This window comes from Streptopelia decaocto (assembly GCF_964273445.1).
Source record: "Streptopelia decaocto genome assembly, chromosome: 8".
Taxonomy (NCBI): domain Eukaryota; kingdom Metazoa; phylum Chordata; class Aves; order Columbiformes; family Columbidae; genus Streptopelia; species Streptopelia decaocto.
Window position 1 is genome coordinate 22393508 of NC_138662.1, and position 16612 is coordinate 22410119.

General features: G+C 52.8%; 1 long non-coding RNA gene across 5 annotated transcripts; it reads left to right on the forward strand.

The window, feature by feature from the left end:
• The first annotated feature begins 121 nt into the window (after nucleotides 1–121).
• Nucleotides 122–8897, forward strand: LOC309443256. 5 transcript variants are annotated; one of them, XR_014184767.1, is made up of 5 exons: nucleotides 122–237; nucleotides 4249–4546; nucleotides 4820–5026; nucleotides 5367–5452; nucleotides 5665–8897. It is a non-coding gene; the product is annotated as an uncharacterized lncRNA (long non-coding RNA). The 5 variants fall into 5 exon arrangements; XR_014184770.1 differs by lacking the exon at nucleotides 4820–5026 and having other exon boundaries at nucleotides 5665–5821; nucleotides 6798–8897; XR_014184768.1 differs by lacking the exon at nucleotides 5367–5452.
• The last annotated feature ends 7715 nt before the right edge of the window (nucleotides 8898–16612 follow it).

The window sequence follows — 16612 nt, forward strand, 5'->3', positions numbered from 1 at the left end:
TTGGTCGGCTCTGCCGCTCGCCGGGCTGGTGGGGGCGGGAGCTTAGCGCTGGTTGGCTGCCGGGCGCGGTGGTGGTTAGAGAGCATGCGGTGGGGCATTGGTCAATCGGCGCGGGGGGGGCGCGGCCGCTGGTAGCGCGAGAGCGGCCGTTGAGAGGAAGGAGGTGAAATGGTTCCTGGGGGCTCGGTGGTGGAAACGGGCGGTGATGAAACCAGACCTGCTGAGCAAAGCCTACCTGTGAGTTACAGCGCGCTTTAAAGGGCAGTGGGACTGGCACCTCCGATCTGTACTTGTAGCTTTGTCCGAGAGAAACTGAGGCAGCGCGGTGACGTGGGGCCCGGTGAGGGCTGAGTTTGGACAGGCCGCAGCAGTTAAATAAACCATAGCTTTTGAGACAGACTTTTGTGGCTCACAGATTTGCCAGGCATCTAGTAAAAATTATCTTCAAGCCTTTCTTTTCTTGGTTATTCCTATTTTAAGTGAGCTATGTAATTTTATTTTAATCACTGCCTGGATAGGGAGACATTCTACAGGAGTACTTGTATTAATTTACCAGAGGTCTTGGTTGCCTCAGAAGTTACTGCCCTTCTCAGCTTTGCTTCCGAGGTTTCGCAGGGCAGTAAAGCACCTGTGCTGGGGCAGGCTAAGTTTCCTTTGTGCTAGAACAGACAAGTATTCCCATCAGTTTCTGTGAGTTAACCTATAAAGTGTTTCGTAAATGAGTGTTTAATTTCCTTTGCAAAACATGTCTGTGTCCTTTGTACGCTTTTTTCCTTCCCCCCGCCCAAAAGACATGTCACTTGTTAACATCCCAGCACTGAGCATGGTGCAGTGTGGCCTAAAGCAGTAACGTAGTACAAATGTTGAAGAACCATAGCTGTATGTGCTCTTTTTAAAAATCTGGCTATTTAAGGACTAATGCTATTGTTGATATTGCCTTGTCATGAATTCTAGAGACCATGGTTATCTTTCTCTTCCCCCTTTACTGGTAAAATTATGCTTTGGTTACTAATAGGTCACAATTAGGTGTTGATTCAGGAGGCTATTGACCCTGCTGGAGGAAAGCTGTAAATAAAATGAAACTGATGATTTCTGAAGTACTGCGATACTGACTGCATCTCCAGTTTCCAGTGAGTTGTTCTGAGTAGCATTTGGGAAATGTATAACAGGAAGGCCTAATTGCAGGAATTGAAAACTGACTAAAGGAGGTTAATACAATTTTTAATAGCCAAAAGAAAATTAGGCATCTTTTTTTAGTAGAAATTAAATAATTTCTTAGCTTGTATGTAATACAAATTAAGATAAATCAGTCTTTATTGTCTGAAAGATCATTTTGAAAAAGGTTCTTAAGAAGCACTCTTGACCTTGCTCAGCTGTGCTTATAATGCAGATAAATCTGTATCGATCACTGAGTCAGGTGTGTGAACACACGAGGTCAGCGATGAGACGTGGCTCTTGGTTCCTGTGACATAGACGCTGCTCGAGCCAAGTGCAGGTTTTTCGTGCAGATGTTCAGTGTTCCCTCTGAACAGCACCGGACAGAAAACGATGCACGTCCTTGCAGAGCATCAGCCAGAACAGTGCCTGGAAGCCCCTTCTGCGGGCGGTTCTCACCTTGGCCCGTGCTTTTCTGCTGCCCTGGGAACGCAAGGAACAGCGATGTAGTGAAGAACGGATTCCTGTGAAGTTTTCTCAGGGTCCTGTCTTACGGATTAAGAGAGTGCCCTGCTCTTATCTGTCACCTTAAATCACACGTCTTACAAGGTGGACCAAAATGACCCTCTACTCTGTCCTGGTGAGACCACACCTGGAATATTGTGTCCAGTTGTGGCCCCTCAGTTCCAGCAGGACAGGGAACTGCTGGAGAGAGTCCAGCGCAGCCACCAAGATGCTGCAGGGAGTGGAGCATCTCCCATGTGAGGAAAGGCTGAGGGAGCTGGGGCTCTGGAGCTGGACAAGAGGAGACTGAGATGGGACTCATTCATGGGGATCAATATGGAAAGGGGGAGTGTCAGGAGGATGGAGCCAGGCTCTGCTGGGTGACAACCAGTGACAGGACAAGGGGCAGTGGGTGCAAACTGGAACACAGGAGGTTCCATTTAAGTATGAGAAGAAACTTGTTGGGGGTGAGGGTGGCAGAGCCTGGCCCAGGCTGCCCAGGGGTGTTGTGGAGTCTCCTTCTGTGCAGACATTCCAACCCGCCTGGACACCTTCCTGTGTAACCTCATCTGGGTGTTCCTGCTCCATGGGGGGATTGCACTGGATGAGCTTTCCAGGTCCCTTCAACCCCTGACACTCTGGGATTCTGTGAAATGCAGATAAAAGCGTTTATTCATAAAAGCGTAAACAGACAAGCTATAAATGCTTATAACAACATAGTTTTGTTGAAGGACAAGCAATAGTTGGTGTGTTGATGTTAAGGCTTCAGCAGGAAGGCATTTTCTCCCTCAGCCGCAGGTTCAGTCTGTGAGCGCCTCGTGCCCCGTGTTGTGCCCCCGGAGCCTCAGGGGCTGGTGAGCAGGGGAGGCTCCGTCACAGAGCGCTGCGAGAGCTACTGAGTGTTCTTTGGGTTCACGTTCCTTACAACCCCCTCTTTCCTCCTCAGGATCTATAGAGAATTTCCCCTTTGAAGTCTTCTGGGAGCTGGACACAGATACAATCTTTGCCTTAAAAATCACTCCAATGTTTTTAACCAGGAGATAGTTGTGATTAACTGAACTGAGGTTTCTCTTCCTTCAGTGGACCCATGTGTGTTCTTAACTAGTTTGTAAACAAAAATTGCTGGAGGGTATACAAGCTCTCTTCCTCCCCCTACTGACTACTAACATGTTTCAGAGAGATATTTTTTCATCAGACCTTGTCTTGTATATTGATCTGTACATTAACACATGCACTACAAATATCAAACCAAGATAAATATGTGTAGCTCACTACTGGATCTGGGTTGAGACCAGACACAGCAGTAACCGCTGTGAGCCTGAGGCAGCGGAACCTCAGCTTTTTTGTACTAAGCGTATTGTAACCGTTCCATTATAAGCTGCATTTGTCTACTGTACCTGAGTAGGCTATTTCTGCCAGTGCGTTGGAGGCTTCTGCTTGCCTGTGTTTGTGCTGGTGTGCCAGCGTCATACATACATACATACATACAACCGTCACCTCTCCGTGTCTTCTCGCAGGCTGACATACCTGCTTAGTCAATGACTTGTCTAATGTCAGTTAAAACAATCAGGTACAGGCTGCAGCAGGATTGTAGTAAATGCAGAAAAATCTCTTTAATGACACATCAGAAAGCTGAGTGTTTGTTGCTCCCAGCTTTCATTGCAGAGATCTGTAACACGAAGGAAAGATCAGGTGCGTGACTGAAGCTGGCTGGATGTCTTCGTGTATACATAGGACCGTGCACACCAAACTGGTAACTGCACTGTTTTCACTCGCAACTGGCCGCCATATAGCAGAACATGTTATTAATGCAACAGACTGTTAATTCAAGTGCTAACTCCGCTGCTTTTATTAAATGCTGGATTGACCTATTCAGTATGTTCCACTCTCCAGACAAGTTTTCATTGCAAAACGTCCCCAGCTGTCACGTCCCGCCAGAGGTGTGTGTGGGGAGGTGACTCAGATTCACGGCCCCCTTAGAAAAGAGTATATGGGGTACTCAAGGACTGCAAACAAGCAAACCCCAACACCTTTTATTTTGCAGCTTGGCCCAGGGTTGCAGGAAGATTTACACTACTTAAGCCAAATTGGTGAACAGTTTAACAGCAAAAGGATTTACACAAAGGAGTTTTGTGGCTGTAAGCCTTAGGTTATACTGCTCATAGAGGCAGAGCCAAAGAAATAGGGATATAGGAAAGGAAAAGAGAAGGAAAGAAAGAGAAGGAAAGGCAGGAAGGCGCGTCCCCTCCCGTGTCAGCCGCGGCCTTTGTCTGCGGCCCTGGGCTGGTGTTGGGATGTACATCGCGCTTCACCTTCTCCTGAGTGCCCCATCTGCTGCTGCTGGACACATGTCCATACAGGATTGTCTTGAGTCTGACAATGGCCCATCACTGCGGGATGAGCTGTTGTTGCCATAATGTCTGAGACGTAATTCTGTTGAGTCTCTGGCACAGGAGGAAGTATTCCAGCAAAGAGAGGGAGAAGAGCAAAACTTAGATCAGGCCTCCTGGGACGCCTGCAGGTTTGGGGACAGGGATGATGAGGCTGTTAATCCAGTCCTAACTTTTTCTTTCTCTCCCTCTCTTGCAGCACCTGACTGAATGGAGGAGCAAGTGGACAGAAAGTTCCTGCACCACGACACAGATCACATTTATTACTCTTGGCTTTAGAGACGTGGAGAACCAAACCGTTCGCATCGTGCCTTGAAGCAGCCTCTGCTCACGCGCTTCTCCCAGGGGGAAGGCAGAATGGCAGTAACTGGCCACGTTAAGCCACAGGGTGCGCACTCTGCAGCTGTCAAGCCCAGCTCTGCGTTAGCTCACACCTGCGATTTTGCGCCGCACACGCAAATTTGAGTTGTTGCTGGTAGTTGCAGCGTTTGGCTTTGGTGAGGACAGCGTGTGTTTGTCAGCAGTTGGTGTAGGTGGAATCTTGAGGAGAAAGCGATATTTCCGTGCCAGAACTGGTTGGTGTTTGCATGGTATTGTGGTAGTTGTTCCCACAGGTGATCAGTGCTGGAGTATTATTGCAGGATGAGGGAATTTTTGAGGCTTGTCTGTGAGATGCACTAGAGGCAGCAGTTGAAAGTGGAAGGCTGAGATTTGGAGAGTTTGTTGGTGGATTTTGGGCGGTTGTCAGTTGAAGAGTTGGCTGTTTGCAGGCGAGGTGTAGGCAGAGGGTGAAGCTGACTTTGCCTGGGCGGCGCAACTGGCTGGGTGTGCAGAGCTGAGGAGAGCGGGCTGCTGCGGGGGACCCTAAAGCTGGAGAACCAGCTGGCAGCTCCAGACGCTCCCGCTGCCGGGCAGGGCCGTGCAGGCCAGTGCCCTGGGGCACAGCGACGGGACCCTCCGCACGTACCAGAGAGCAGGTGAGGACCGTGGGCATTTGTACTGAGCTGTGACATCTCTAACCCGTGACACTGGGGTCCAGCAAGTACCAAAGAGCAGGTGAGGACTGCGGGCATTTGTACTGAGCTGTGACATCTCTAACCCGTGACACTGGGGTCCAGCAAGTACCAAAGAGCAGGTGAGGACTGTGGGCATTTGTACTGAGCTGTGACATCTCTAAGGCATGTGCGAGGGGCCGGGGCCAAGGCAAGGTGGGCGCTCTGTGGGGTGTGTGGAGGTGTCAGCCCCCAGACTTGTCCCCTGTCCGACTGTAGTGCCCTTGGGCTGGTGTAGCTCAGTCCTCCGTGTGTTTCTCTTCAGGTGGAGCAGCGTGCAAAGGAAAAAGGAAGCAGAGGAAGGTGGTGAGCCTGTGAGGAAGAGTGTAGCGAGTCTGGCGTGGACTCAGGGTAAGGTGCTGTGGGAGACATTAATTACAAACTCAGATTTGCATTTATACTCGCTATGATGCTTGCTCAAGCATTTGCTGTTTAGCTAAGTTAGACATTACATAAGCGATGTATTTTGTGTTCCCACCAAAGTTACTGCCAATAACACATCTTTTGTCTGTCATAATCTGTCCCTGCTGGTGTAGCTCAGTCCTCCGTGTGTTTCTCTTCAGGTGGAGCAGCGTGCAAAGGAAAAGCAAGGAAGGAGGCGAACCTGTGAGGAAGAGTGATCGAGAAAGAGGGTTGGATCGCACCTGCCAGTCAAGAGGGATCAGGGAGAAGACACCGGTGGTGGAACCGCAGGTCAGGAGAGCTCAAGGAGGGAGAAAGGTGATTGTGGCCGTATGGGTTTTTCTAGCTCACACACCAATGAAAACAGTTTAGATAATAAAAGAAATGTATGCAAAACCGATAAGTAAAGGCAGAGAATGTTTATATGCTATGTATGGGATAGACCTGAAGGTATATTTATTCCTACAACAAAGGAGAATTCGCAATGGTAATTAACTGAGGATGTGAATTTCCAGATTGCATTGGCAACATACGCAGGGAACATATCAGTTTATTACCCTCAACATAAACTGTGGGCTGAAATTGGTAATTTACCGTTGTGCACCAAATGCTGCTGTCAGCAGCAACCAGTAAGCGACAAGACTGTATTTACTGATGCCTCTGGTCGCTCACGTAAAGTTGTAATTACGTGGCTAAACTCAGATACCCAGTGTTGCAAACACAAGGTAGAAAAAGAGACCAAGGGTCAAACAAGTTCTTGAGCTGACAGCTGTTGGGATCGCTTTGAGGTGTTCTGTAACAAACCTTTGAATGTTGGAACTGGCTCATACTATGCAGCTGGCATACTTAACCGCCTGGAAGCTTCTTTTCTTAAGGAAGAGGATAATCCTCTTTCGATGGCTGAATTGGGAATGCTATGGTTTCTAATAGATCATAAGACATCATGGTTATTATGCAATGCACACCCGCTCTCGCACGGCCCTTCCAGGACCTCTTGCGGAAGGCAATAGGAGGGCCGATGCACAAGCTGTGCCGCTCACTGTGCCTAAAGCCTTGGAGCAAGCTAAATGATCACATAAATTCTTTCACCAGAAAGCAAAGTCATTAAAACGACAATTTCAAATTAGAGTGGATCAGGCCAGGAGCGTTCTTATGTCCTGCCCTGATTGCCAACAGTTGGCCCCCGTGCCATCCACAGAGGGTGTTAATCCAGGAGGGGTTACTGCCAATGAAGTACGGCCAACTGATGTAATGCATTGTTCTGAACTGGGTAAATACGTACGTGTTTCTGTAGACGCTCATTCCAGATTTCTCGTTGCTGCTGCACGCGCTGGTGAAAGAGCACGAGACGTCTGTAACACTGGTTGACATGTTTTGCTGTTTGAGGAGTTCCATGATATGTAAAACCAGAGGAAAGTGGAATGCACGCTCGATTAGAGGAGCGATCCCCGAGTGCCCAGCGCGCTGTAATAAAAGGGCCTGCTGTTTAACACTTTCAAAACAGTGTTAGAGAGTCTGTTTGCCGACTATTCGGTATCATTTTCTGGCGACGAGGATGCGATAATCTGCCTGACCTCCCGTGGATCCCAGGATCTCTGGGACCTTGTGCCGGCACCGGGGAATTCCCGGAAGGGACCACAGATCCTCGGACCAGCTCGGGACGCGGGTAAAACCCCATCAGTGAGATACGGCACTTCCATTGTCTGGTTGGGTTGTCACGCTGCCTGCGCGAGACGTGGGCGGCACCAGCGCGCTGGGTCTGCGCATCCGCGTCTGCGCATTTTGTAAACTGGGGAACTTAAAAAGAAATAAAAAATTAAAGAGGAAAATGAGAAAACAATAAATAAAAGAGAAAAACGAGGGAACAGTAATTTGGTAAAGGTACCTTTAGTGATTTTGCTGGTTTTGCCTTAGCAATTGTATGATTGTGTCTTCAGTGATCTGTTGTTGTTGTTACTTGTGTCTTGGATGATTTTATAGTCCAATACTTACAGTTCACCAATTGTCTGTTATTGCGATTGTGAAATAGGTAGTGGTACAATTGACAGGAGGGATTTGGAAGAAATTCCCCCCAGGCTGTGTTTTGTGACATTGGAAAAGGATCGTTTGACTCTCTGGGGAACAGCAACCAGGGGGAATCTGATTAAATATTGTAATTAATGGTGGCCACTGTAGATAATATTAATATGCTGCACAGGTCTAGGTGGGTATACTTTGAGATGTGTAGTATAGTACTGCACTACATGTAACATATAATAAGATATATATTTTAAATCATATATTGCTTATTACATAATGTGTATTACACAATACATAATGTTACATATGCATTGTATTTATCCCTGTCAGATCCATTTGTTTTGAAAAAGGATAATCAGAAATTGAAACCAGTAAAAGGTTTGTTGAAGAACAGATATTGGTGTAGAATACACAGAGAACATTAGATCAGAATTGTCCCTCAGTCAGTCCAGGGTGGCATCCTAATGTCCTTATATCGGGGGACAGGCTGCATTGGTATCGCCAGTGCATTTTATACGGGATTAGACACGCTGTGCCTAAAGCTGTAAATATGCCTAAACCTTCTGAGATTAAACAGGATCGTGAGGAGTCTCCCACTGAGTTTTTACACCGTCTTAAACCGACAGCTCAGAAATATCTGAATATAGATCCTGACTTGGAGAACAGAGAATGAGAATTCTTAGTTGACTGGGAGCTCATTATTCTGTATTAAACACTATGCAGGGAATATTAAGTAGTGATTCTGTAACACTTATGGGTGCCACGAAAATTGCCAAACATGGCCCTTTAACCCGCTGCTTAGAATGTTTGTAGGTGGAGTCTGGTACTTATTGATTGTGTACCATGTGTCTTCTCTTGTGCACAACGAATGGTTGAAAAAAGCTTTAATGGTGCAGTGGCTGTGCAGTTACACGCTGCTACGGCTGCAATTGTTAAACAAAGAAGGGGAGATGTGGCAGGTTGTGACATCAGGCCTGTGAGAAACTGCAGGAGTCACAGTGTGCGAACAAGCACTGGTGGAACAACGCCAGCAGCAAGGACTGTGTGGGACATGAACCGTCAGGGACAGAGGGATTGATATGGGATTGATACGGGATCGGTACATCAGAGACAGAGGGACTGATACGGGATTGATACGGGATTGGTACATCAGGGACAGAGGGACTGATACGGGGTTGGTGCATGAAGGACAGAGGGATTGATACGGGGTTGGTACATGAAGGACAGAGGGATTGATACGGGGTTGGTACATCAGGGACAAAGGTACGCGATGTTTCAAATGCAAACCTGAGTTTGTATTAAATGTCTCTTCGCATCTTAAAGAGAGTCTGTGCCTCATTTGCTACACGCCTTTATCTGTTTCCCAAATTGCGATTTAAACACCATTGTAAAAATAAAGCTTTCCCCCCTTAATTTTTGTCACATATTGTAATTAGAATTAATAGAGATCTTGAAGCCCGTCCTAGCTAAACTGGAAAAAAGACAGCAGCCATGTGTATTTTTAAATAAAGACTAAATCAAGTCTGCTAGCTCATTATCTTTAAGCGTTTGACTGTGATCACCTCCCTCCCAAGGTTTTGTGTCTGTTGTCACCCACGGCCACAGTGGATGAATCACCGTGGGCACAACGCCAGGAACCGCCTGTTGGTGTCCAGGATATCCACTCCAGCAGATGCTGTTAGTAGAAGAGCACATCATGGACCTGAAAAAACATCTAATTGTGTCATTATACACATTCACTGCTCTTTTTTCTGCTTTATACCCCTTGTAGCACACGGAGCCCGATTTTCCTTCTCTAGGGCCTTTCACCTGGTTCACCGCACCCGTGTGATCGTTGCGCTGCACGTGGGCAAAATCAGCCGTGCCCTGTGTTTCTCCTGTAAAATAGTAAGAATGATAATATAATCGGGCCAGGAACTGCCTTCACAGTGAATATTTGAAGGAACCCACTGCTAATGTATTGTTAATTGGTACTTGCATTATGGATTAGATGCAACAAAAATCCATACTTTCTTTTATCCTTTGCTGTACAGGAGGTGGTTGAACTTTTCTATAGCAGATTCAGTCACCTGTTGTAAAGCAAGATGCTTGTCTCCTGTGAGGAAGCAGGGTACATTTATCCATACTCTATAAGCACCATGGATGAGCTATATAGAGTAAGAGCTTAAAAACAAACAAACCAACAACAAGAAGCTAATGATAAAAACAACAAAAGAGGCAAGAAAACCCCAAACAAACCAACCCAAAAGCGCAGAGGCTCCTGAACGCCCCCTGTCAGTGCTGTGCTGTCCATTTTCCAGGGAGCCCGTGGGGTGTCCCCAGAACCACAGACACAGGTGGCCCGGCTGGGTGGTGCCAGCAGAGAACAGTTTGTGTGACCGACCCGCTGGGCTGCCCTGGGAAAGCCGGGGACAAAGGGCCGGGCCGGGGCATCAGGAGGTTGGTTCCAGCTCACGGAACAACTCACAGCGACTGCGGAAACAGCCCCGAGCCAGGACGTGCCCCCGGCCGTGTGCTCCTGTCCCACCGCCGCGGGCTGTCCTGGCTCTGGGCATCGCTGCGCAGGATCGTTTGAGAACCGTTCCTGAAGGATGCGAAGCGCCGAGAACAGCAACACCTGCCCGGCTGCTGCTCAGCCGTGGGTAAGGGCTGGAACTGACCCCGTAACAGCCCCAGAGCTGCCACAGCTGCGGAGGAGCCGAGTTATTGCTGCGGACAAGACACGGGCACAGGCAGAGGCAATATATTTTATTAGGCCAGAAGACATCTTGAGGAAAAATAATACTTTATAAATGTCGGGGTTTTATCTTTTATCAGTGTGTCTGCCATGTCCGCGGCTCTGGGAAAGCGCGTTCAGGGAGCTCAGGCTGCCCACGGGTCAAGAAAAGGGCCCGCGCTGCGGGGCCCGGGGGGCGCTGCGTGACCGCGCTCGGTGCTGCCGCCTGGTGGCCACAGCCGGTACTGCAGCTGGGGAGCGGCGCCCTGTGCCCGTGCCGGGGGACGAGGGGGCGCTGCCGCTGCGGGCGGGGTCGTGCCGGTCAGAAAGGGGGGGCAGCAGTCGGACGAGCCGCCGGGAAACAGAGAGGCCCCCGGCTCTCCGGGGGCAGCCCCGCTGCGAGGGGAACGGGCGAGGAGGCAGCAGGAGGCGGCGGCGTCTCCTCGGTCCCGGGCACAGGGGAGAGAAACATGCCGGCCGGAGCTCCTTAGGGCTCTCTGTTCACAATGAATTTATGGGCAGGTGACCACCCGCCCCTCTTTTCAGTGTAAAGCAAATGAGCGCGGTTTGTTGTTTCCTTTTAAACGCGGCTGCTGGAAGCCGCGCGGCCAAAGGGCGTGGGGGTCCCGGCAGAGCAGGCAGGGGTGGATGCAGAGCGGGCCAATCAGATGGCTCGGGAGGGCTGGAGGGGCGGAGCTCTGATAGGCGGGGAGAATGGCAAGTGATGTGCGTAGGCAGCCAATCAGGTTGCCGGAGGGGCGGGCGTTGAGGTCTCCCTACTGCGCATGCTCAAAATGCGCAGTCCTCAGTCAGGTCCGAATCCGAGGCAGGCACCTGGGGGCGGACCGCGGGAAGGCGCATCCAATAGAAGCACGGCGCGGTGGGGTGGAAAGCAGCCAATCAGAGTGCGCCGATACAATCCCGTTTGAACAGCTGCCTGCCTGGCAAACGCGTCCGTGGTGTCTCGGCGCGGGTAGCGGGAGTTAACGGGGAAACGGGGATCGGGGCGAGGGGGGAGGAGGCTGTGGAGCGCTCGTTTTGGCCTCTCCGTCCCGTTTGCCTCGCTCTCCCTCTCTCTGTGTCACCTTGTCTGGCTTTCTCTGATAAGCTGACCGGATCTTTCCCCTCCTTTTTTGTGGAATCACAGGCTCGTTCTGCTTGGAAAAGACACGTGCCATTTTAAATTTGGGTTTGACTTCTAGGGTTCTTTTTCCCCATTAGTGTGAATCGAAGGCACGTTGTCCTGTGGCTCAATCCCCGTTCTGTTCCGTGGAGTCTTCAATTTAGGATGTTCAGGTAAGAAAGTTTGTCCTTCCAGAAAAGGAGCAGTCATTGGTAGGACTGAGAGAGGCTTTAAATGCACGATCAGAATTGAAGCCAGATTGCACTTGTCGTTGCTGCTGTCAGTCTTGGCTTTCACTGGTTTCCTCACGGCTCCCTAGTGTTTGGGAGCGGTGAGCGGGCGGGTTAGGATGCAGAGCGGGCCAATCAGATGGCGCGGGAGGGCAGGAGGGCTGGAGGGCTGGAGGGACGGAGCGCTGGTTGGCTGCCTAAGCACGTCAGTTGCCACTCTGTCCGCCTATCAGATTGCTGGAGGGGCGGGCGTTGAGGGCTCCGTACTGCGCAGGCCCCAAAGAGCGAGCGCTGATAGGCGGAGAACATGGTGATTGGCGTGCTGCCGGCAGCCAATGATGTTGCCGAAGAGGCGGGCGTTGCGGTCTCCATAATGCGCATGCCCCAAAAGCGAGCGCTGATAGGCGGCGAGAGAGGTGATTGACGTGTCCTAGGCAGCCAACCGGGACACGGCAAAGGGCGGGTGCTGCGGTATCCCTACTGCGCATGTCCAAACCGCGAGCGCCCCGGTTGCGGGGGGTTAACCGGGAGCGAACGGGAACGGGGGTCGGGGCTGCTGCGGAGCGCTCGCTGCGGCCGGCGGGGTCGGTGCCCGCGGAACCCGGCGGGAGAGCGCGAGGGGAACGGAGCGGCGAGAGACGCGGCAGGTGAGTGCAGCCACGGGGACCGTGCCGTTGGAACGGGGGGAGCGGGATGGGCTCCGTTTCCCCCCCGCCCTTACGGCCGAGCTGGCGAAGCTGGTGGGCGGCGTGCGACCCCGAGGGCAGGTGCGCTGAAGGCTTGCGGTCTGGAGCCGCGTCTCCCTCCGGCGCAGCGCCCGTGCCCGGTCCGGTAGTCCCTCCGGCAGCGGCGCAGCCCCCGTTAGTGGGGGCACGTTTAAAAGCGGAGCTGAGGCGCGGTTGCAGGCTCGGTGGTGGGGCGCCGCTTCGGCGGGAGCTCGGGGCGAGGCGCGGCGGGTTCCGTGTCCTGTAGGCGCGGCTTTCGTGCCGTGGCTCTCCGTGTGCTTTTTTTGTTTTGTTGCGTTTGTTTTTTGGGTTTTTTTTTTCGGGATTCCCGCGACACGCGGCGCGAGCCCTCGCCCGGGGCTGCCGCGGCGGGTCTCAGTGTCGCCGCCCTGTGGCGAAACTCGGGTACTGCAGCGCACGGCCAGGGGGCAGAGAGCTGGGGCTTCACAGCTCCATCAGCGTTGATCTTATGACTCTGATGTTGATGCTAGTCATTTTGACTTACATTATGCTACAGAGTTCTGTTTGGCACTGCTAGTGGGTAACAAATAATTGTGCTGTACCACAGCACGAGGTGATAATATTTTGTATATTTATACTGTCAAAGAATTTGCAAGTATATTGTAAAGGGGGGAATTCAAGAGAAGCTGCCAAGTTAGTGTATGCTGTGATGAAGTTATAGAACTCATACCCTCATTAACCAGTTGATGTGAGGTAAATGCTTTCTGACCCCCTGCATGCTGAGGGGATATTTTTCACCTCTTAGATCCTTCTGCATGACAAGAGGGAGACAGAAGATTAAATAACACGTTGTTTAGAAGCAGAGTGCTTAGTTTCTATTTAACTAATAGGTGTATTGTCAGTGTATTGGCCAGCGTGCCGCAGAGGAGCAGGAGGCGCCAGCCGGCCGGGGGCAGATGCCGGGTGCGTCCCCAGCTCGCCAGAGCTCCCCCTGAGCCTCCTCCCGCGGCCCCGCTCGCCCCGTGCAGCCGCCCCCAGCTGCGGCAGCTCCTGCGAACCCGTCCCTTGTTCCCGGGCCGCTCCCGAGCCCCATGGTGAAGGCGGCAGGCCGGCCCTCGGCACCTCTCCGGTGGCGCGTGCGGAAGGAGCAGGCTCAGGCAGGGGTGAGCTACGGTGCTAACGGCTGCTGCTTCTTCTTTCCCGCTCCCAGAGGCCATGCTGAGGATGCGGCCGTTCGCTGCCACCCCGGGGATGCCGTCGGCTGCGCCCGCCTCGGGCTGGCGAGGCTCGTCTGGCAGCGCGTCGGGAAAAGGGACGGGGGAGCGCGTCCCGTCCGTGGACGGGTGCTGCCGCGGCTGGAGCCGGAGAGGTAAAGAGGAAGAAATGCGGGGCCGTCGGCCCGACGTCTGCTTCCTGCGGCGGGCAAGAGAGGGAGCCCCTCTCTCCGGGTGGCGAAGGGTCATTCTGCGTGGCGTGCAGCGGGCCAGGCCGTCAACGTGCGCGGCAGGTCCGTGCGCGTATCCTGGAGCGGGACGGCTGCGTGGCGAGCGAGCCAGCGAGGCTCCGTGTCCCCGAAGCCTCGTCTCGTAGCAGCCCTGACACCCCACCGTGTTCTCCTAGGCTGAGGATGGCCGAGCGCCCCGAGGGAGGAGAGGAGGGGACAGGAGCGTCTGAGCTGTTAGAAGCCTCCTGGCAGCCACCGAAAGCGAGAGCCGCTGTGAGTCCCTGGCCCTTGGGCCTCGTCCCCGGCTTCTGTGTCCTGGTGCCTCCCTGCCCCTCCGTCTCCTTTTTCCCCACGCTTTCTCTGGCCCGTTCTTGTCCCCGCTGTTTTCTTGTCCCCGCTGCGCACTCGTCTGCCCCCCCCCGCTGTGCGCTCTCGTCTCCCCCCTCCGCTGTGCTGTCTTGTCTGTGTGTCCCCCCGCTGTTCTCTTCCTCTCTGTGTCTGTACGTGCTGCTCTGTCCCCCGACCTTCCTGTCTTTCTCTTTCCTTCCTCCCTCCCTTCGTCTTCTCTCTCTTTGCCTTTGTCGTGCTCAGCGTTGCTGGCTTTCTTCATTCTGTACGGCGCTGTTCCCATCCTCGTTCCTGTTCTGAGCCTTCGTGCTGCCCCCCGCCCCGTTTTTCTCTTTTTTTGTTGTTTTTTCCCTGCCCTCCGTCTCTCGGGCGGGCTCCTCATTCCTCTCTTTGTTCCTCCAGCCCCCTGTGCTCCCCGCGGTCTCTCTCGCTCTGCCATCGGTTTTGCCTGTTGCTCTCCCTCTTGCTTCCCGTTGATAGGAGGGACAAAAATCTTTTAGAAAACCCTCGGCATAAGGTAGCAAGACCAGGCCTAACGTAACAGAAACCTAACAGAGAAAAACTGGCTCTACAGGGACTGGAGGTGGCGCAAAGCGGGATGTCCTTGGCTCGCAGGCTGGGAAAATGGAACGTTCCACTGAATGGAGAAGGAGCTACTTGAGTAGCAGCACAAAATGACAGTGGGCGTGCTCAAGAAATGAGGTTGAGAAGCCGACAGTGGGGCGGGGGGGCACCGGGGACCGCTGGAGACCCTTGGTGGACACGCTGGCACACCAAGGATGGACTGCCAGCGAAGGGTGGGGTTATGGAAAGAGCTTCCGTCTAATGCATTAACTAAGCGCTGGGAGCAAAGGAATATCCAATAGGTAGATGTAATCAATACCAAGAAGCGTGAGTCACATGCGCGCTCGATTACAGGGGCGATCCTTGAGCGTGCGGTGCGCTGTATTGAAATTGCCTGCCGTTTAACACTTTCAGAACAGTGTTAAAGAGTCTTTTTTGCCGACGTTTTGGTATCTCCCCGCGTCCCGTGGTTTCTCGCTGCGTCCCCGTGTCCCGCTCCCTGCCCGTGGCCGCGTTCCTCTCTGTCCCATTGACCGTGCCGGGCTTTTTTCCTCCGTCTCCGCCCCGCCGCGCCGATTTGTTTCTTCCTCTGCCCTGTTCCTCGGTGCTCTTCCGGCCTCTTTTCCTCTGTCCCCCCCGCTGCTGTGTTCTCTGCCTTGTTTTTTCAGATACCTGTCCCTGTTTTCTCGCTTGTGAAGAGAAGCTGCCAGGGGGCAGAGACGCTGTGTGACCCGCGGGGTTCGCAGTCAGGTCTCCGCGTGTCAGCGTCCGTCCCCCCGACGGGGGTCAGGTCCCCGTTTGTGTGCAAACAACATCCCTCCCTCGGTGCCTCCTTAGAACGTTTAATGGTGTAAATATTGCTACTGCTAACGTTGTCGGTGCGGCTTCTTTCCTCAGTGGATCTGTCTTGCAGTCGGTGGCCCACGAATGCTTGGCAACAGCAGGAGCGGATTGAAAGGACCGGCCGCCGGAGGATGCCGAAGACTCCCGGGTCACTGATGGAAGCAGCTTTGCGTAAAGCAAGGGGTACGTGAAGCCGGGCGTGCGGGGACGGCTGCCCAGCAGGTAATGGGAGCTGAACCTTTACCTCCAGGGACTTCTGCCCAGAAAGCTGAAGAACTTGCTCTCCCGCGAGAGAGCGAAGGGGGGTATCGATATTGGCCGGCACGAACAGCTCCCTGCTCAGGCTGGCCAGCAGCATTGCCGTGCCGGGGGGCAGGTGCCGGCCTGCGGGCCGGGGGCTGCGGCTGTTTGGGGCGCTGCCCCCGCTTTGTTTTCCTAGGGGAGCCCCCCCACTTTTGGGGGGTGGTGGTACGTGCATGTGTAAATGACACGATGTTCCCAGCTGCTTTGTTCTCTGCCTTGTTTTTTCAGGTGCCTGTCCCTGTGTTCTCTTCTCGCTTTTGAAGAGAAGCTGCCAAGTTAACATATGCTGCGATGAAGTTATAGAAGATGTAGCCCTCATGAACCGGTTGACGTGAGGGAAATGCTTTCTGAGCGCCTGCACGGTGAGGGGACATTTTTCGCCTTTTAGATCCTTCTGCATGAGAGGAGGGAGACGGAAGGTTAAGTAACACGTTGTTTAGAAGCTGAGAGCTTAGTTTATATTTAACTAATAATTAACAGATGTGTTGTCAGCGAGAAACCAAACGGTTATAACTAACCTCATCCAATGCAGTACAGCACGCGGCTTAGCAGCGCCGCTGACTCTGCCGTCCCGTTTCTTTCCCCGTTTCGGGCGGCGAGGCGGCCAGAGGACCCGCTCTGTGCGGCCGCAGGACCCGTGGAGTCGAGGACTCTCTCGGCGCGCCCCGGGGATTTCTGTGGAGAGACTCCTGGTCTCGGTCAGGTCGCCGTGGGGACGCGCGTGGACGGGTGAGGAGTCTTTCTTTGCTGAGAGCTGGGGCCGGGCTTTTGGTACCGGTTGTTGCGGTGCTCCGTTGCGGTGTAAAGCCGGCTCTGTATGTAGCGATGAGGCG